At 41.0% G+C, this 21,764-nt stretch overlaps 1 long non-coding RNA gene across 1 annotated transcript; it reads right to left on the minus strand.

Annotated features, from left to right (window-relative positions):
- Nucleotides 1-8,998: 8,998 nt before the first annotated feature.
- On the minus strand, nucleotides 8,999-9,664 carry LOC118344285. Its single transcript, XR_004798044.1, has 2 exons — nucleotides 9,537-9,664; nucleotides 8,999-9,440 (listed from the first exon to the last, which is right to left on the minus strand). It is a non-coding gene; the product is annotated as an uncharacterized LOC118344285 (long non-coding RNA).
- Between the last annotated feature and the right edge of the window lie 12,100 nt (nucleotides 9,665-21,764).

The raw sequence follows: 21,764 nt of genomic DNA on the forward strand, positions 1-21,764 counted from the left end.
TAGTATTGGTGTTGGAGGTTAATTATCTTTCTTAAGTTTGCTTCAATGGATTTAGACGGTTTATGGATACTTATGTTAATGTTATATTATTTCTAGTTGTTATTTGAGACATGAAGAAGAGTTGATTTTATTTGGGTTGTTGGATTGAATATTGGATAGATGAGTTTATTTGATTTATTTAATTGAAGTATATACGTTCGATTTGAGGTTTGGGAAAATGGATAAATTCTTGAATTTGGAAGTACTCTAGCCTTGTTAGAGTTGATTATCAGGTTTTATGAGTTAACTCTCCGGACCCTCGGGGTCGGGGTGTTACAGATGGTATCAGAGCCAGGTTAGAGATTCTGCATACTATAAACCTTGGAGGTTTAGATATCTGTGGGTTTAAGAAGAAACTTCAGATTTGAGGTGTAGAATTTTAAAGAATAAGAGATGATTATGTGGATATTGGAGGTTTAGATTTTACAGACTCTATGATTGAGTTTCGAGATTTTGAGGTTTAAGGATTTTAGATCCGACAAGCTTACTTGGTGGACTGTAGGAGATAATCTTTATAAAATTAATTTAAGGTTTAGATTTTTGAGGTTAGATTTCTAAAGACGAAAGAGAGTTTAGAGCGATGTCGAGTTTATAATATTAGATGGTAGGAATGACTATATGTGCTGATTAATGATATGACTAAGTTTGGGTAAAACTATGTGTGCAGTACCATAAAAGTTTAAAGGTTTAATTGGAAATTATTATTTTTATTTAACTTGAATTTATTTGGTTTTGTTTGATTTTATTTTATTTGAATTGAAATTATATTATTATATTTATTAAGTTTATTTTGTTTTGTTCGTTTCGTTCGAAGCTGAAAAGCAGGTTAAGGATTAAGTTATGGCAGGATGATGGTATGACTGAGAACGCTTTTGTTATATTTAGCAGAGTAAACTTGAACTTTTATCAACTTGGTGTGCATTTATAATATCAAGGTTTGAAAGGAACGACATAGTCTGGGTGATCTATTTGGGGAGTAAGATAGTTGAGATTTTCGATTTCATGGATGTATGACACGAGGCTTTAGAATAGAAGATTGTAAGTTCAACAAACTTTAAAGATAGACTTACGGAAATTTCACCAAAAGTTTAAGGTTTTGCAGATTTTCGGAAATGATTGTTATCGTTTAATGTTTAGATTTTGAAAGCTTTGGGAGTCAATTGTTTTATTATTGGATATAAGTTCATCGATCTTACAGATTTCAGAAATTGATTCTTATATAATTTAAGATCTTAGAATTGCAATTTGAAGGACTGATTTATAATGAGATTGAAATTTTTAATTCTGCAAGCTTGGAGTGTTAGCTTGATTTATTTTGGAGACTGATTAATCTGTGACCATTAATGGGGTTGATCGAAGTTGAGTTATTAATATAGGAAATTTTAAGGGAATTATTTCTTTGAGGATTGAAGGTATTGGTCCAGTTTGGATAATAATTGTTATTAATTCGAGGTTTTAGTGGTAGGTTTTGGGATTAGATCCATAGCAGATTTAAGGATAATAGTTGGTGCAGATCCAGGAATTAATTCTTGGTGAGTTTGAGGAAAGTGTGTAATAGTTCATCGTTTTGGAGATAAAGAATTTTTCTACCAAATGTGGTGAGAGTTTTTTTTTTGGTTAGTAGGCGTTGAGCTACCTCGTACTCAATGGTATTATGTTGTGTTATATTTAAGGATTCAAACCTTATGCTGATCTTAAGGAATTAGAGATTAAACTTTTGGTGGTGCGGAATTAGGATATAATTCTTGTTGATTTTGAGATAATAGGTCTGGATGATGGAAATGTTTATTGATGTTTAACTTTCGAAGTGGCTAATAGGTTACCAACCTGTAGAATTCAACTAAGGTTTGTGAGTTTTAACATAAGAGTCGATTGAGGTTAGCGCAGATCGTGTTACGAAAATAGTAATAATCATTGGGATTCCTTGGATGTTGTGTAAAGGCTCTTGTGGAAAGATGAGATTTTGGATAGTATTGCCACCCTAAGAATACTGGACGTGTTGTGCCACTGGGGGACTAATACGAGTATGATGGAATTGCCTATGAAAATAGACTTGAGAGAACATTACTCATGCTTGTTGGGAGTTGTTGTTGGTATGGTCTTTTCGAGCGTGTTTTGAGTTGTATCTGGCATCCTGCTTTAGCGTGATGTTTGACCTTACAAATTTCGAGGACGAAATTTTTTTTATGGGGGGAAGGATGTAACACCCCGTATTTTAGTGTAATTTTTACTGAAGGATTTTTATTATTTATTCAAAAATCTATCCTCTTATTTTAAAATTGGTTGGATTTATAGTGAGTTTATTTCTATGATTTTAATTTGTTAATTTGGTGAAAATTATTTTATTGTGTGCTTTCTTGATATTTATTTATTGTTATGCATTTAAATTGCTTTTAATATTTAAATTAATCACTGGGTGATTTAATTATTTCAATTTGACTTTACCATTACGTTTAAATTATTTTATTTAACTTATGGTTTTAAAATCGTTTCCGTTGGATCATTTTCGTGACCCAAGTTATAAGGATTGGACCTCATTTCTTTTTCCCTCTTTTTTCTTTCCTCTCCTTTTCTTTTCCTTTTTTTTTCTTTTCTCTTTTTTTTTTCCTTCGGTTTCTTTCTCTCCCGCGCGAGCCCGACCCTCTCTCTCTCCCCGTGCGACTTCGGCCTCCACCCAGCCCACCGCCGTCGAGCCGCCGTGGTCGACACCGCCCCCTCCATTTGGTTCCCCTGCCGCCGGCGACCTCACCCTACCAACCTCACTTCCATCCGAGCCACCGTTAGCCTCCACGCACGGCTTGAAGCCGCGGCCTTCACCTCCTTCGCGCGCCGCCGTCGCGCCACCATTGGCCACCATCTTCCTACCACTTCATCCCTGACCTCTTGGCAACCCTTTGGACCCAACCCCAGCTCCGATCCGTCACCGGTGAAGCCCCACCAAGTCCATTTCCGATTTGTACATTTTTGGCCTTAAACCACCATTTGCGCCGTCATCCACGGCAAACCACCACCACCATTGGCTTCACCGACCTCTCTAGGCCCTACCCTATCATTTTGGGGTCTTCGTTTGTCTCCGTTGAAAAGTGGGTATTTGTGACCCACGGCCACAGTGTATTTTACACTGTGGTGTTGCTCAGACGTCGCCTTTTTCAGTTTCGTGATCCTTCGGAAATCATTATATAGCAATGTAAGTATTTTTTTTCAAAGAATTCTCGTGAATTTAATGTATTTTTGCACTAGCACATTACACTGTATTTTAATTGCTGGTTGGTTTTGCCGGACTGAGTCCGAGGAGTAACGGGGTTGATTGGGTTGGGTGATGGAGTTGTTAGTATGATTGGTTTAGACTATGAGATTTGTTGGCTGTTCGGGTTTAAATATTGGTGTTTTGTGTATGACGTGGGTTGTGGTGGATATTGGTGATTTTATGAAGTAATGATATACTTTGGGATTATGAGGATTTTTAAGTTTTGAGAAATTAAGATAGATTATTTTAGAAGCTTAGGCTTAAATATGGAAATCCGTAATTAGTTGAAAACTTACGGAAATTGTGTGATTATTTTTTTATAGGTGACGATTATTAGTCGACTCAACATTTTTTGAAGAAATTTCTGAAAAGCTAAGAAGTCCAGGTAAACGGGGTTTATATACTAGTTTTACATAAAATAAATGAAAGGAGGTTGACGTTGAGAATAAATGTATTTAATTTTTGAAAGAGATGATCTGAAAACAATCTCAAATGTTTATTCTGCATATGCATAAATTCTATACAAAGGAAAGTGTTTTTCTGTCATGATTGGTGTAGACATGAGTTAGTTTTGTGTACTTTATTTCTGAACTATATAAAGAGCGAATATGAAAATCTGGAAGTTTTGTTATGAACAAATGAGAATATTTTGTTTATGTTTATCTCGAACATGTGAAATGATCTGAAACTTTTCAGTGTTTTGTTTTGATATGATGTGTCATCTGAGAATCTTGGCATGATGTTCTGATTCTGTATATGATTGTAACCGGATTTTCGATGAAATCCGTTCTGTTTCTGTTAAGGCCCAGCCACGGGTATAATGGTGGTTTATAACCCTACCACGGGGGTGAAACATGGAAAATGGCCCAGCCACGGGTATAATGGTGGTTTATAACCCTACCACGGGGGTGAAACATGGAATATGGCCCAGCCACGGGTATAATGGTGGTTTATAACCCTACCACGGGGGTTAAACATGGTATTGTCCCGATGTGATGCTAAGAGATGATTTAATTATAATGTTTCAGTTTGGAAATGCCAACGGAAGTTCTTTTTGGAATAAGTTCATTTTTCTGAAAATTTCGCTCTAATGTTTTTGTACAAGTTTTGTTTCTACATTCTGAAAGTAAATGTTCTGTTCGGCTTATCAAATGTTATAAATGCTCATGTTTACATGCTAGTATATGCTCTCTGCTTACTGAGTTGTTGATAACTCACCCCGTTAATCTTCATAATATTTCAGATGACATCGATGGCTCAGCTGAAGATCAGTATTAGAGTCTATGGAGAAGATTAGCATTGTTTTGTTGTTGGGTATCTCATGATATTAGTATTGGTGTTGGAGGTTAATTATCTTTCTTAAGTTTGCTTCAATGGATTTAGACGGTTTATGGATACTTATGTTAATGTTATATTATTTCTAGTTGTTATTTGAGACATGAAGAAGAGTTGATTTTATTTGGGTTGTTGGATTGAATATTGGATAGATGAGTTTATTTGATTTATTTAATTGAAGTATATACGTTCGATTTGAGGTTTGGGAAAATGGATAAATTCTTGAATTTGGAAGTACTCTAGCCTTGTTAGAGTTGATTATCAGGTTTTATGAGTTAACTCTCCGGACCCTCGGGGTCGGGGTGTTACAATGTTAGCTAATTTCTCCTTTGATGGAAGAAATGCAACCTGGAGGCTTTTTACAGCTACACGATCACGAACAAAATGGAAATCTATTTCCATGTGTTTGGTGCGAGAATGAAGTACGGGATCAACGGAAAGATATGTTGCACCAAGATTATCACACCAAAGTAATGGGGGTTTGGGAAGAAAAACATGAAGCTTTTTTAGGAGGGATTGAATCCAAATCAGTTCGGCTGTTGTGTTTGCAAGAGATTTATATTCAGCCTTAGTACTTGAGCGAGCAACAATGCGTTGCTTGCGAGAGCTCCAAGAAATCATATTTTGACCAAGAAAAATACAATAGCCACTGGTAGAGCGACGATCATCTAAGCAACCTGCCCAATCTGCGTCGGAAAAGGCTTGAAGCTGGAGAGTTGAGGATTTGTGAATGAGGAGTCCGAAATTTATTGTTTGCTTCAGATATCAAAGAAGTCGTTTGACAGCTTGCCAATGAAAGTGTTTCAGATTGTGCATGAATTGATAAATTTTGTTGACTGAGAAGGCAATATCAGGACAAGTCAAAGAGAGATATTGGAGACCTCCAACAACACTTCTATAAAGTGTTGGATCAGAGAAAGGTGTATCTGAAAGGGAAAGATGACTTGAAGTTGCCATTGGAGAAGTCACCCTGTTGGCAGTAAGCATGTTAGTCCTGGATAGGATGTCACGAATATATTTCCTTTGTGATGGATGAATCCCATCAGACAGATAAGTGATTTCAATTCCTAGGAAATAAGACAATTTTCCTAAGTCTTTAATGGGAAAAACTGAAGCAAGGAAAGCAATGAGATGATCAATTTGTGAGGGATGAGAGCTGGTGACAATTATGGCATCAACATAGATTAAAACAAAAATTGTAATGGACTGAGAGAAATAAACAAACAAAGATGGATCTGATTTTGATGGACTATAACCATATTGACATAAACATGAACTGAGCTGTGCAAACCAAGCTCTAGGAGCTTGCTTAAGGCTATAGATGGCCTTTCGAAAGCAACAAACATACTCTGGGTGGTCAGGGTGAATGAAACCTATGGGTTGAGCCATATACACGATTTCAGTGAGGTCTCCATGAAGAAAGGCATTTTGAATGTCTAATTGACGGAGTGGCCAACCATGGGAGATAGCTAGGGACAGCACAAGCCGAATGGTTGTGGGTTTTACAACAGGATTAAAAGTTTCAGAATAATCAATGCCTTCCTATTGGTGAAACCCTTTGGCAATGAGTCGTGCCTTCCGTCGTTCTATGGTGCCGTCGACTCTGCGCTTCGTGCGAAATACCCACCTGCAACCAACGATGTTAGAGGAAGGGGGAGGGGGAACAAGAGTCCTAGTATGACTCTGAATAAGTGCCTGAAATTCAGTGGACATGGCATTACGCCATTCTGGAAAACGAGCAGCAACATTGTACGATGTTGGTTCGTCTGGAATTTCAAGAGAGGTGCTAAGACATTGACGAGTGGGTGGGTAAGGTATAAGGCCGTCTGTGAAGTTTTTGGGTCTGGAAGAGTTGGTTTTGGATCTGGTAATAATGGGTGATCTCGGTAGGGGAAGAGAAAGTGTAGAGGAAGTTTCGGGAGGATGATTTGTCGATGAAGGTAGGTCTAAGGAAGATAAGTCTGAGGAATGGGTGGGTGAAGAAGAAAGTGTTGGAGTTAGGCTTGGTAGAGGGGCTAGACTTAGTTGAGAGGAAGTTGGGCTTTGAGGAGAGAGAGAGGGTCGTGCGCCAAGAATTGATGGTAAGTAAGTGGGTGAATGTGAGGTGTTCTGTGAGGGGTGAGTGTGGGCCATAGGGGACTGAGATGAAAGAGGGAAAGAGTTTTTGTTGAAGATGACATCCTGGGAGATGTACATGCGATCTGATGAGAGGTCTAGGCATTTATATCCTTTGTGCATAGGACTGTAGCTGAGGAAAAGACATTGAGTAGATCGAAAATGAATTTTGTGATTGTTATATGGCCAAAGGTTGGGCCAACACTCAGAACCGAAAATTTTGAGGGAAGAATAATCTAGTTCATGATTGTAAAGAAGGAGATGAGGTGATTTATTTTTAAGATTGAAGGTGGGAAGAAAATGAATTAAATAGGCAGAGGATTGAAAAGCATCCGTCCAAATTTTGTAAGGTAAGGATGCCGTTGCTAAGAGTGCAAGACCAGTTTCAACGATGTGACGATGTTTCCACTCAACGACACCATTTTGTTGGTGAGTATGAGGACACGATAGACGATGCATGATTCCTTGAGAATTGAGTGCACGGGTTAGAGGGTGAAATTCGCCACCCCAATCACTTTGAAAGATTTTGATTTTAGTGTTTAGAAGACGTTCAACGTATTTTTGAAAAAGAAGGAAAGTGGAGGTGGCATAACCTTTAGAAGCAAGTGGATAAAAAAATGACTATAATCATCAACACATGAAATGTAATACCGAAAACCAACTCTTAATATATAAGGGGATGGTCCCCAAACATTAACATAAATTAAGTGCAAAGGTCCTGGAGACCTATAAACAGAAGTTTTAAAAGATAATTGCCGACACTTGGCAAGAGGACAACTAGTGCAAAAAAAGTTGGATTGAGAGGGGAGAAATGGCAAGTACTTGGTCTTCAAAATATGTGAAACAAGCCAAAGGGAAAGATGACCAAGACGGTGATGCCAGTGAGCTAAGGTAGTCCTTTCTCCAACAAGAGCAACAAGTTCAGACTTGAGAGGAGTTGGAGATGGAAAAACTTAGAGGCCATTATGTGTTGGGCCTTTGAGTAGAGGAGTTCCCGTCCGCTTGTCCTTCCCAAGGAAAAAAGAGTCTTGAAACTCGAAAAATACATAGTTGTCATAGCAAAATTGTTTCACAGAGATAAGATTTTTTGTAATTTGAGGGACATGAAGCAGATTTCGAAGAAGAAATTTGGAGTTAGAAGTAAAGAACTGAGAATCACCAAATTGGGTCACAGAAAGAGCATTGCCATCGCCAATTTTAATGTGTTCATCACCTGAGTAGGGCTCGGTAGAGATGTTGAGATTTTGCATGTCAGAAGTGAGATGATTTGTAGCAGCGGAATCATGATACCATTGTCTATCAGGGAAGGATTGTGCACTGGTATAGCTGGCAGAGAAAGATTTTGGAGGTTTAACATGCCCAACTTTGTTGCACACCTGACAAGTGGGTTTGTTAGAAGATTGGAGAGATTGTTGAAGGGAATTAAAAGAACGGCCCCCTCGAGTTCGTCCGCCTCAATGACCTTGACAACTACCTCGATAGTTACTTCGACCACCACTTGGGGAAGAGATAGTGGTGATGTTTGCAGAGGGCTGAGGAAGAAGACCATGCTGGATAGAGGTGAGGGAAACTCGACTTTCAAATATAAGAAGAAGGTTGAAGAGCTCAGCAGATGTGATAGGGGTTGGACGGGTAGTAACAACAATCACAAAGGCTTCAAACTCAGACTTTAGACTATTGAGGATGTAGGAAACCACTTCAGAATCTCTTAGTGGTTCACCTGCAGAAGTCATGGTATCGGAAAGGAGACGCACTTTTTGATAGTAATCAGTAATTGAGAGAGAGCCTTTTTTGAGGTTGGTTAGTTGATGGCGCATTTGAAAAATTTTGGCTTGAGATTGAAAAGTGAACATGGTGTCAAGATTGATTCAAAGTTCACGGGATGTGCGAGAAGCAATGGTTTGGGAAGAACAGGTTCGATGAGAGATGAAAGTAGGGCATTGAGGAGCATCTGATCTGTGCGACGCCACTGGAGGTAAGCTGGGTTTGTTTGTGGTTGGGAAGAGAGTGACGATGAGGGAGAAGAAGTTGGAAGTACCAGAGGTGGAGGGGGAGAGGAGCCATCAATGAAGTGGTAGAGTTCATGGCCATGGAGATAGGGGATGATTTGGGCGCTCGCCAAATAAGGTAATTGTCGGAGCTTAACTCAACGGAAACAAGATGAGAGAAATTGCTGGGATGATGGAGGGTGGGGGAAGAATTTTTTTCGGAGGTACCCATGGAGGACGTTAGTCGTTTTTCTGCTCTGTTGCCGTGATAGAGTTTTAAGAAAATGAATATTTGATTCTCATTAATTTTCAAAATAATACAAGTAGTGTTTAAATACACGGCTGTACAGAATCGTTGTAGGCAAAATAGCAAGCGGCTGGTATGCACGCTGCTGTACAGAGAATATTGCAGAGCTTGTTACAACAGACACCTCGCTAGAGCACTACACAATATTTTCATCATAACCGAATCAGCACACAGCCAACCTATTACTCTACGTGACTCCTGAACCTTCTGGAAGCTTGGCTGCTGAGATGGAATTTGATGGATGAGTCATCTTTGAGCTGGAGGTGAGAGTGGTCTGCTCAATATTCTGGAAGTGCAGCAAGTTGAACCTTACACCTGACTTGCTCTTCTTCTTCTCAAGGTGCGAATTTAAGTATCAAAACAAAGAAATGGAAGTGTGTGATCCGAAGTAATGGAGGAGGACTCCCGGCTGGAAACACAAACAGAATTTTCAGAGCAACTGTAGGTTGCCATTCCGTGTAGAACCAAATTTTTCAAGAATGGAAAGCAAAAATCAAAAGCTTACCTATGTTTATCCCTTTCCTTGAGGAGATTTAGGCTAGGGTTCCACCCTTTGAAAGTGAAGAGACGGACAGGAGAGGAGGCCAAGGTAGAGACGCACGAAGGAAAGTAGAAACTGAAAACAAGTGATCTGCGTCCAAGGTAAGGGGCTTTCAGTTAAGGCTAAGTGAAGATGAGGTGGACGGCTGAGATGCAATGCAACGGGAAGATATTTCCTACCTACCAGATCAATTGATGGGATTAAAATGGATTAATTTACTAATACACAAAATAATAATGCTAAAGGGTAGATCAATAACACCAAAAGTACAAATATACCCTTCCTCCTTTTTTTTTTCCCAAGTCTCGTTTAAACATAGAAAATATACATGTTAAAATCAGATTAATGAAGACCCTTATATTTAAAATACATAGAAAATAATTTAATTTAAATAAATGAATAACATAAATTTTTTCCAAGTAGGACTCGGGTATTACATCCACCGACTCAGTAAATAGTGAACCTATACTAGTGTGTAAACATGAGTTCATGCATATAAAGACAATTCTAAACAAAATAGGGCAGAGGTATTTTCAAAAGCATTTCATTACAATTAGTAATATATACAATAGACTTTCGGCACAAGCATAACTAAAATGTTATCAGAAATAGAAACAAAATCAGAGTCAATGTTTATCCCATGGTAGGGTTGTGCGTATCTACAATTAGTCAAGCAAAACATAAATTACTATTTTGTTACCAAAGTAATGCTCTCAAAACAGGGGCCATGTTTATCTCTGTGCAGAGTTGTACATTCTGCGAATAGGCAATCAGAACATAAACTAACTTTTCATCAAAGTGATTGCACTCAAAATAGTGGGCATCTTTACCCCTGTGGCCGGGTTAGGCATTCTGCAAATTGACAAGTAGAGCATAAATAATTTTGTCATCAAAGTGATTGCGCTCAAAATAGTGCTTGCGCTGAACATAAATCACCTTGTCACCAAAATGAGTGAACTCAGAAATGAGAGGCCATAATTTTACAATCGTGACAAGGTCGGTCAGACATCATAGGCCACAACTATAACCCGTGGCAGGGCCCGTAACCAAAGTAGAATGAAATATTATGTCTCAAGGTTTTCATATACAATACAATAACATAATAGAATACTGAAAAGACAATAAATATCATATAAATCAAATAAAAATCGAAGACTTCATATTTACATTTTATGCTGTAGAGAAATAGTGTAAAAACATTGCTTATGTCAACACTAGTTAAGATAAAATGTCATATTTTTATGTTCAGATACAGAGATTATTGCAAAAAAATAACCAAGATTGATTTCATAATAACATATGCAAATTTTCATAAAATCAATCTTAGTAAGTTTTTGGCAAAGTCTAGTATGTATATAGGTACACTGCTTAATTGAACTTTTTAACATTCTCTAAATTTTCTTGCCAAAATGCCAAGTTATATCAATCGTCACCTATAAATTAGGTGACTTATTTAAATTTCTAATTGTATGATAAATCTCTAATTACTCACAAAGTTTGTAATTTAAACTCCAAATACTATAATAATCTATATTTCATAAAGCCTAAAATCATCATAACCCTAAAGATATTTCCAGTTCTAGACATTTATTTTCTTTTGATTTGAATGTAAAATATCATCAACCCTAAACCATTTGTGCGAATTCATGTGACCTGGGACGCTTAAATATAGTAATCCTGGATGCAAATCAAAATTCCCGAACATAAGCTCGTAACATGTGCTTGTTCACATTAATCACAGGCTTAGCCTATTACCTACTAGCCATAAACTACGTTAGAGAGAGAGAGAGAGAAAGAGGAACTAAGGTGGATGTGGTGGTCACATTGGTGGTTGTACGTGGCAACGGCAGCAGGGAAGATGTGGCGTCGCTTGTACGCGTGGTGCAACACGACATTATGGTGTAAAGGCTTGCTGGCTCTGACAATGGTTGTAACCACAGTGCATCTCAGAGGAGGGATGATAGTGGCTGGGTGGAGGTTCTGGCATAGGATTTAATAGTTTAGGATGCTCTATTTTTGGGTTGCTAAAACAGGCTATTTTGACATGCGGCAGCTGCTTGGGTGACAAAGACTACTCTTTCGGCTGCATTGGACTATTCGTGGTGATGGGTTCACGGTGGTTTAAGCAAGTATGTTGTTGTGAGAATGAGGGATACGACGTTAAAAGAGTATAGAATATTCTATATTGATTTCTCGAATACAATTACATGTACATTTCTTATATACACGTGGTACGCTACAATCAAGGGCAATTACAATAACTACACGTTAGGAGGACAGCTTGGTGCATGCATGTAACGCCCCGGTCCTAAATGAGTAGGAAAGTTACTAATTGTCACCTAAAATCATATCTCACAGTATAGATATAAACTCAAATTTTTTTATTACACAGATCTCCTTATTTTAAACCAACTACTCAAAAATAATTAACTAAGAACACCATAAAGTCTCAAAATAAACGTCAACCTTCCAAAACCATGATAACAGAGAAAAAAAATTGCTGAATAAACTCTACAAGAATCAAGGTACCCTCCTTATACTTAATCTGCTATGCTTCCACAGTCTACCCATGCATGCTTCCTATTCTTGATCCTCAACTAAAAAATTGAAAACATCTGACAATTTTGTTGAGATAAGGGGTGAGTTATCAACAACTCAGTAAGTAGAGAACACATACTAGTATGTAAATATGAACATTTTCATAGAGTTTAGAATGCAAATCCCAAAACAAATCAGAATATCAGAGCGACAGTTTCAGAATCATTCGTGAACAAAAGTCCTTCGGTGCAGTATAACTGAAACACAACTTATCAAAATAAAGACTACTACTATCATTTGTGGCAGGATCATATACCACTATTATCACTCGTGGCAGAGCCGTATACCACTTGTATCACCCATGCTAGGGCTGTATACCACTATTATCACCTGTGGGGGGCCTTAATAGAACAGAACAGAAATAGAATGTCATGCCAAAGGTTTTTCGGATGTCACATCATGTCAAAACAGAGTACTGTACAAATTCATATCATCTTCTCATAATCAAAACAGATTCAAAGCATCTTCACATAAACAAAACAGATTCAAAACATCTTCACATAACATGCACAATTTTAAGATTTCACATTCACACTTTTTGCATAGTTCAGAAACAGAATCCAAAAAGTTTTGCTCACGTCTACACCAGTCATGACAAAAAATATTTTCTCTTTTATAAAAATTTCATGAGTAATGCAGAACATATAACTGAGATTATTTCTACATTTCTTTTTAAAACAAACATCCATATTTTCCACAAGTCAACCTTTGTCCATTGCTTCTTACGCAAAGTCCAGAATAAGAACCCTGCTGACTTGGCTCTTCAATTTTTCTGAAAAATCTCACAACAGTGTCAAGCAAGATTGATCGTCACCTAAGCATAATTAATACAAACTATTAAAACAAATAAACAGACACATCTAAATAAATGACACAATTAAACAACTCCACGACAACAACTTTTTAGTTCTAATTCTTCTAACCTAGTTACGACTAAACCACAAAGTGACTTCTCGAACATTGCCTACTTAAGGGATTCACACTTAAATTCTCTTTTGAACCTAGCCTACAACAAAATATTATAGTGGTGTTTTGCCACAATTAAAATCAATCTAACTTAAAAATCTAACCCATAAAAAAAAATATAATAACAATTTTATATATATTTAAATAATATAAAACCAAGCCCAATTTAAAATATATGCCTAACATAATAATATCTTAACATAAAACCAAGTCAAACACAAGTTCAATATATATCTAGCCCAAAACCAAAAGCCCTTGTGAACAACCCAATAAAAGAAATCGGCTAACACACTAAGGTGAGCAAGGTAATTAAAACTTCAAAGCTTACCCTTTGTAAAAATAAGTTTGAGAGAAATGCACGCGAGAGGGGAAAAAAGTGTTGGTAGCAAAGGTTACTGAGAGAGGAACGACGGCATGCTTGGGGACAATGGTTCAAGCCAAAAATCACTGTGGCGCACTCCACTTCCAACGTGCATGGTGGAGAAACTCTGAAGAGAGAGAGAGAGAGAGAGAGAGAGAGAGCGTCTCGATAAGACGCCGATTGCTTCGTGTGGCGGCCAGTGGTGTTGTGAACGGACCAAGGTGGCTAGGCATGTTGGGACACAACGATGAGTGCAATGAAGCCGACAGTATGGCTTGTGGTAGGCAGTGTCTTGCAAGGTGGTTTCAAGGCACAGTGGGTGCTTTGTTTTGGCTTGCCTGAAATAGAGGTCTTTATGCATGCCTGAGCTATTTTCATGGTGTCCCATGCACATGGTGTGTTCCTTCCTCTAGCCTAGGGTTCCTTCCACATGGTAGTGCTGTTAGCAGGTTAAAGCTCGTGGCTCAATTCCTGTGCTTTATACTTCGAGGATTGGCCCCTATAGGTTGGTAGAGCTAGAGGGCCCTTCTCGCTCACCAATGCATTTCTCATATTGCACAAAGCTCGACAAGTCATTTGACCTACATTGAGAATAGATATTAGCAAGTCAAAGCTATGGCTCGGTTCTTGTACTTTATACTTCGAGGATTGGCACTTATAGGTTGGTAGAGCTGGAGGGCCCTGCTCGCTCACCAATGCATTTCACATATTGCACAAAGCTCGACAAGTCATTTAGACTGCATTAAGAATAGTTGTTAGCAAGTCAAAGCTCATGGCTCGATTCCTGTGCTTTATACTTTGAGGATTAGCACTTATAGGTTGGCAGAGCCGGAGGGACCTGCTCACTCTCCAATGCATTTCACATATTGCACGAAGCTCAACAAGTCATTTAGACTACATTGAGAATAGTTGTTAGCAAGTCAGAGCTCATGGCTCAGTTCCTGTGCTTTATACTTCAAGGATTGGCACTTATAGGTTGGCAGAGCCTAAAGGTCCTACTCCCTCACCAACGCATTCCATATTGCATGAAGCTCGACAAGTCAATTAGATTGCGTTGAGAATAGTTGTTAGCAGGTCAGAGCTCATGTCTCGGTTCCTGTGCTTTATACGTCATGGACTGCCACTTATAGGTTGGCAGATCCCAAGGTTTCTGCTCCCTCATCAATGCATTTCACATATTGCACGAAACTCGGCAAGTCATTTAGACTGCGTTGAGAATAGCTGTGAGTAGGTCAAAGCTCATGGCTAGATTCCTATGCTTTATACTTCGTGGATTGGGACTTATAGGTTGGCAAAGCTCGAGGGTCCTTCTCCCTCACCAACGCATTCCACATGTTGCACGAAAGTCGGCAAGTCATTTAGACTGCGTTGAGAATAGTTGATAGCAGGTTAAAGCTCGTGGCTCGATTCCTGTGCTTTTTACTTCGAGGATTGTCCCCTATAAGTTGGCAAAGCCGGAGGGCCCTTCTCGCTCACCAATGCATCTCTCATATCGCACGAAGCTCGACAAGTCATTTACACTGCATTGACAATAGATGTTAGCAAGTCAAAACTCATGGCTCAGTTCATGTGCTTTATACTTCGAGAATTGGCACTTATAAGTTGGCAGAGCTAGAGGGCCCTGCTCGCTCACCAATGCATTTCACGTATTGCACTAAGCTCGACAAGTCATTTAGACTGCATTAAGAATGGTTGTTAGGAAGTCAGAGCTCATGGCTCAGTTTCTGTGCTTTATACTTATAGGTTGGCGGAGCCCAAAGGCCTTGCTCCCTCACCAAGGCATTTCATATATTGCACGAAGCTCGACAAGTCATTTAGACTATGTTGAGAATAGTTGTTAGCATGTCAGAGCTCTTGGCTCGGGTATTGTGCTTTATAATTCATGGATTGGCACTTTTAGGTTGGCCGATCCCGAGGGCCCTGCTCTCTCACCAACGCATTTCAAATATTCCCCGAAGCTCGGCAAATCATTTAGACTGTGTTAAGAATAGCTTTTAGCAAGTCGGAGCTCATGGCTCGATTACTGTGCTTTATACTTAGAGAATTGGCACTTATAGGTTGGCAGAGCCCTCGGGCTCTGCTCCCTCACCAACGCGTTCCACATATTGCACGAAGGTCGGCAAGTCATTTAGACTGCGTTGAGAATACCTGTTAGCAGGTTAGAGGTCATCTCTCAGTTTCTGTGCTTTATATTTCGAGGATTGGCCCTTATAGGTTGGCAGAGCTGGAGGGGCCTGCTCGCTCACCAACGCATTTCTCATATTGCACGAAGCTTGTTAAGTCATTTAGACTGCATTAAGAATAGTTGTTAGCAATTCAGAGCTCATGGCTCAGTTCCTGTGCTTTATACTTCGAGGATTGGAACTTATAGGTTGGCAGAGCCCAAAAGTCCTACTCCCTCACAAACACATTTCGTATTGCACGAAGCTCGACAACTCAATTAGTTTGCATTGAGAATAGTTGTTAGCAGGTCAGAGCTCATGTCTCGGTTCTTGTGTTTTATACGTCATGGACTGCCACTTATAGGTTGCCAGATCCCAAGGTTCCTACTCCCTCACCAATGCATTTCACATATTGTAGAAGCTTGGCAAGTCATTTAGACTGCGTTGAGAATAGCTGTGAGTAGGTCCGAGCTCATGGCTCGATTCCTAAGTTTTATACTTCGTGGATTGAGACTTATAGGTTGGCAGAGCTCAAGGGTCCTTCTACCTCACCAACGCGTTCCACATGTTGCACGAAGGTCAGCAAGTCATTTAGACTGCGTTGAGAATAGTTGATAGCAGGTTAAAGCTTGTGGCTCGATTCCTGTGCTTTATACTTCGAGGATTGGCCCCTATAGGTTGGCAGAGCCGGAGGGCCCTTCTCACTCACCAATGCAACTCTCATATCGCATGGAGCTCGGCAAGCCATTTAGACTGCGTTAAGATTAGCTTTTAGCAAGTCGGAGCTCACGGCTCGGTTCCTGAGCTTTATACTTCGAGGATTGGCCCCTATAGGTTGGCAGAGTCGGAGGGCCCTTCTCGCTTGCCAATGCATTTCTCATATTGCACGAAGCTCGACATTTACACTGCATTGAGAATAGATGTTAGCAAGTCAGAGCTCATGGCTCGGTTCCTGTGCTTTATACGTCGAGGATTGGCACTTATAGGTTGGCAGAGCCGGAGGGCCCTGCTCGCTCGCCAATGCATTTCACATATTGCACGAAGCTCGACAAGTCATTTAGACTGCATTAAGAATAGTTGTTAGGAAGTCAGAGCTCATGGCTCGGTTCCTGTGCTTTATACTTCGTGGATTGAGACTTATAGGTTGGTAGACCTCGAGGGTCGTTCTCCCTCACCAACAAGTTCCACATGTTGCACGAGGGTCGGCAAGTCATTTAGACTCCGTTGAGAATAGTTGTTAGCAGGTTAAAGCTCGTGGCTCGATTCCTGTGCTTTATACTTCGAGGATTGGCCCCTATAGGTTGGCAGAGCCGGAGGGCCCTTCTCACTCACCAATGCAACTCTCATATCGCATGGAGCTCGGCAAGCCATTTAGACTGCGTTAAGATTAGCTTTTAGCAAGTCGGAGCTCACGGCTCGGTTCCTGAGCTTTATACTTCGAGGATTGGCCCCTATAGGTTGGCAGAGTCGGAGGGCCCTTCTCGCTTGCCAATGCATTTCTCATATTGCACGAAGCTCGACATTTACACTGCATTGAGAATAGATGTTAGCAAGTCAGAGCTCATGGCTCGGTTCCTGTGCTTTATACGTCGAGGATTGGCACTTATAGGTTGGCAGAGCCGGAGGGCCCTGCTCGCTCGCCAATGCATTTCACATATTGCACGAAGCTCGACAAGTCATTTAGACTGCATTAAGAATAGTTGTTAGGAAGTCAGAGCTCATGGCTCGGTTCCTGTGCTTTATACTTCGTGGATTGAGACTTATAGGTTGGTAGACCTCGAGGGTCGTTCTCCCTCACCAACAAGTTCCACATGTTGCACGAGGGTCGGCAAGTCATTTAGACTCCGTTGAGAATAGTTGTTAGCAGGTTAAAGCTCGTGGCTCGATTCCTGTGCTTTATACTTCGAGGATTGGCCCCTATAGGTTGGCAGAGCCGGAAGGCCCTTCTTGCTCACCATTGCATTTCACATATTGCACGAAGCTCGACAAGTCATTTAGACTGCATTAAGAATAGTTGTTAAGAAGTCAGAGCTCATGGCTCGGTTCCTATGCTTTATACTTCGAGGATTGACACTTATAGGTTGGCAGAGCCCAAAGGCCTTGCTCCCTCACCAAAGCATTTCATATTTTGCACGAAGCTCGACAAGTCATTTAATATATGTTGAGAATAGTTGTTAGCATGTCAGAGCTCTTGGCTCGGGTCTTGTGCTTTATACTTCGTGGATTGGCACTTATAGGTTGGCAGATCCGAGGGCCCTGCTCTCTCACCAACATATTTGAAATATTCCCTGAAGCTCGGCAAGTCATTTAGGCAGCGTTAAGAATAGCTTTTAGCTAGTCAAAGCTCATGGCTCGGTTCCTGTGCTTTATACTTCGAGGATTGGCACTTATAGGTTGGCAGAGCCCGAGGGCCCTGCTCGCTCACCATTGCATTTCACATATTGCACGATGCTCGACAAGTCATTTAGACTGCATTAAGAATAGTTGTTAGGAAGTCAGAGCTCATGGCTTGGTTCCTGTGCTTTATATTTCGAGGATTGGCACTTATAGGTTGGCAGAGCCCAAAGGCCTTGCTCCCTCAACAATGCATTTCACATATTGCACGAAGGTCAGCAAGTCATTTAGACTGCGTTGAGAATAGTTGTTAGCAGGTTAGAGCTCATTGCTTAGTTCCTGTGCTTTATACTTCGAGGATTGGCCCTTATAGGTTGGCAGAGCCGGAGGGCCCTACTCGCTCTCCAATGCATTTGTCATATTGCACGAAGCTGGACAAGTCATTTAGACTGCATTGAGAATAGCTGTTAGCAAGACAGAGCTCATGGCTCGGTTCCTATGCTTTATAGTTCGAGGATTGGCACTTATAGGTTGGCAGAGCTGGAGGGCCCTGCTAGCTCTCCAATGCATTTCACATATTGCACAAAGCTCGACAAGTCATTTCGACTGCATTGAGAATAGTTGTTAGCAAGTCAGTGCTCATGGCTCGGTTCTTGTGCTTTATACTTCGAGGATTGGCACTTATAGGTTGGCAGAGCCCGAGGGCCTTGCTCGCTCACCATTGCATTTCACATATTGCACGATGCTCGACAAGTCATTTAGACTGCATTAAGAATAGTTGTTAGGAAGTCAGAGCTCATGGCTTGGTTCCTGTGCTTTATATTTCGAGGATTGGCACTTATAGGTTGGCAGAGCCCAAAGGCCTTGCTCCCTCAACAATGCATTTCACATATTGCACGAAGGTCGGCAAGTCATTTAGACTGCGTTGAGAATAGTTGTTAGCAGGTTAGAGCTCATTGCTCAGTTCCTGTGCTTTATACTTCGAGGATTGGCCCTTATAGGTTGGCAGAGCCGGAGGGCCCTACTCGCTCTCCAATGCATTTGTCATATTGCACGAAGCTGGACAAGTCATTTAGACTGCATTGAGAATAGCTGTTAGCAAGACAGAGCTCATGGCTCGGTTCCTATGCTTTATAGTTCGAGGATTGGCACTTATAGGTTGGCAGAGCCGGAGGGCCCTGCTAGCTCTCCAATGCATTTCACATATTGCACAAAGCTCGACAAGTCATTTCGACTGCATTGAGAATAGTTGTTAGCAAGTCAGTGCTCATGGCTCGGTTCTTGTGCTTTATACTTCGAGGATTGGCACTTATAGGTTGGCAGAGCCCGAGGGCCTTGCTCGCTCACCATTGCATTTCACATATTGCACGATGCTCGACAAGTCATTTAGACTGCATTAAGAATAGTTGTTAGGAAGTCAGAGCTCATGGCTTGGTTCCTGTGCTTTATATTTCGAGGATTGGCACTTATAGGTTGGCAGAGCCCAAAGGCCTTGCTCCCTCAACAATGCATTTCACATATTGCACGAAGGTCAGCAAGTCATTTAGACTGCGTTGAGAATAGTTGTTAGCAGGTTAGAGCTCATTGCTTAGTTCCTGTGCTTTATACTTCGAGGATTGGCCCTTATAGGTTGGCAGAGCCGGAGGGCCCTACTCGCTCTCCAATGCATTTGTCATATTGCACGAAGCTGGACAAGTCATTTAGACTGCATTGAGAATAGCTGTTAGCAAGACAGAGCTCATGGCTCGGTTCCTATGCTTTATAGTTCGAGGATTGGCACTTATAGGTTGGCAGAGCTGGAGGGCCCTGCTAGCTCTCCAATGCATTTCACATATTGCACAAAGCTCGACAAGTCATTTCGACTGCATTGAGAATAGTTGTTAGCAAGTCAGTGCTCATGGCTCAGTTCTTGTGCTTTATACTTCGAGGATTGGCACTTATAGGTTGGCAGAGCCCGAGGGCCCTGCTCGCTCACCATTGCATTTCACATATTGCACGATGCTCGACAAATCATTTAGACTGCATTAAGAATAGTTGTTAGGAAGTCAGAGCTCATGGCTTGGTTCCTGTGCTTTATATTTCGAGGATTGGCACTTATAGGTTGGCAGAGCCCAAAGGCCTTGCTCCCTCAACAATGCATTTCACATATTGCACGAAGGTCGGCAAGTCATTTAGACTGCGTTGAGAATAGTTGTTAGCAGGTTAGAGCTCATTGCTCAGTTCCTGTGCTTTATACTTCGAGGATTGGCCCTTATAGGTTGGCAGAGCCGGAGGGCCCTACTCGCTCTCCAATGCATTTGTCATATTGCACGAAGCTGGACAAGTCATTTAGACTGCATTGAGAATAGCTGTTAGCAAGACAGAGCTCATGGCTCGGTTCCTATGCTTTATAGTTCGAGGATTGGCACTTATAGGTTGGCAGAGCTGGAGGGCCCTGCTAGCTCTCCAATGCATTTCACATATTGCACAAAGCTCGACAAGTCATTTCGACTGCATTGAGAATAGTTGTTAGCAAGTCAGTGCTCATGGCTCGGTTCTTGTGCTTTATACTTCGAGGATTGGCACTTATAGGTTGGCAGAGCCCGAGGGCCTTGCTCGCTCACCATTGCATTTCACATATTGCACGATGCTCGACAAGTCATTTAGACTGCATTAAGAATAGTTGTTAGGAAGTCAGAGCTCATGGCTTGGTTCCTGTGCTTTATATTTCGAGGATTGGCACTTATAGGTTGGCAGAGCCCAAAGGCCTTGCTCCCTCAACAATGCATTTCACATATTGCACGAAGGTCGGCAAGTCATTTAGACTGCGTTGAGAATAGTTGTTAGCAGGTTAGAGCTCATTGCTCAGTTCCTGTGCTTTATACTTCGAGGATTGGCCCTTATAGGTTGGCAGAGCCGGAGGGCCCTACTCGCTCTCCAATGCATTTGTCATATTGCACGAAGCTGGACAAGTCATTTAGACTGCATTGAGAATAGCTGTTAGCAAGACAGAGCTCATGGCTCGGTTCCTATGCTTTATAGTTCGAGGATTGGCACTTATAGGTTGGCAGAGCTGGAGGGCCCTGCTAGCTCTCCAATGCATTTCACATATTGCACAAAGCTCGACAAGTCATTTCGACTGCATTGAGAATAGTTGTTAGCAAGTCAGTGCTCATGGCTCGGTTCTTGTGCTTTATACTTCGAGGATTGGCACTTATAGGTTGGCAGAGCCCAAGGGCCCTGCTCCCTCACCAACGCATTCCGTATAGCACGAAGCTCAGGAAATCATTTAGATTGCATTGAGATTACCTGTTAGCAGGTTAAAGCTCATGTCCCAATTCCTGTGCTTTATAAGTCATGGATTGCCACTTATAGGTTGGCAAAGCCCATGGTTCCTGCTCCCTCACCAACGCATTTCACATATAGCACGAAACTCGACAAGTCATTTAGACTGTATTGAGAATAGTTGTTAGCAAGTCAGAGCTCATGACTCGGTTCCTGTGCTTTATACTTCTAGGATTGGCACTTATAGGTTGGCAGAGCTCGAGTGGCCTGCTCCCCCACCAACGCATTTTACATATTGCATGTCAGAGCTTTTGGCTGGGGTCTTGTGCTTTATACTTCGTGGATTGACGCTTATAGGTTGGCAGATCCTGAGGGCCCTGCTCCCTCACCAATGCATTTCAAATATTCCCCGAAACTCGGCAAGTCATTTAGACTGCATTAAGAATAGCTTTTCGCAAGTCAGAGCACATGGCTCGATTCCTGTGCTTTATACTTAGAGGATTGGCA

The sequence above is a fragment of the Juglans regia genome, chromosome 13, assembly GCF_001411555.2.
Source record: "Juglans regia cultivar Chandler chromosome 13, Walnut 2.0, whole genome shotgun sequence".
NCBI classification, from domain to species: domain Eukaryota; kingdom Viridiplantae; phylum Streptophyta; class Magnoliopsida; order Fagales; family Juglandaceae; genus Juglans; species Juglans regia.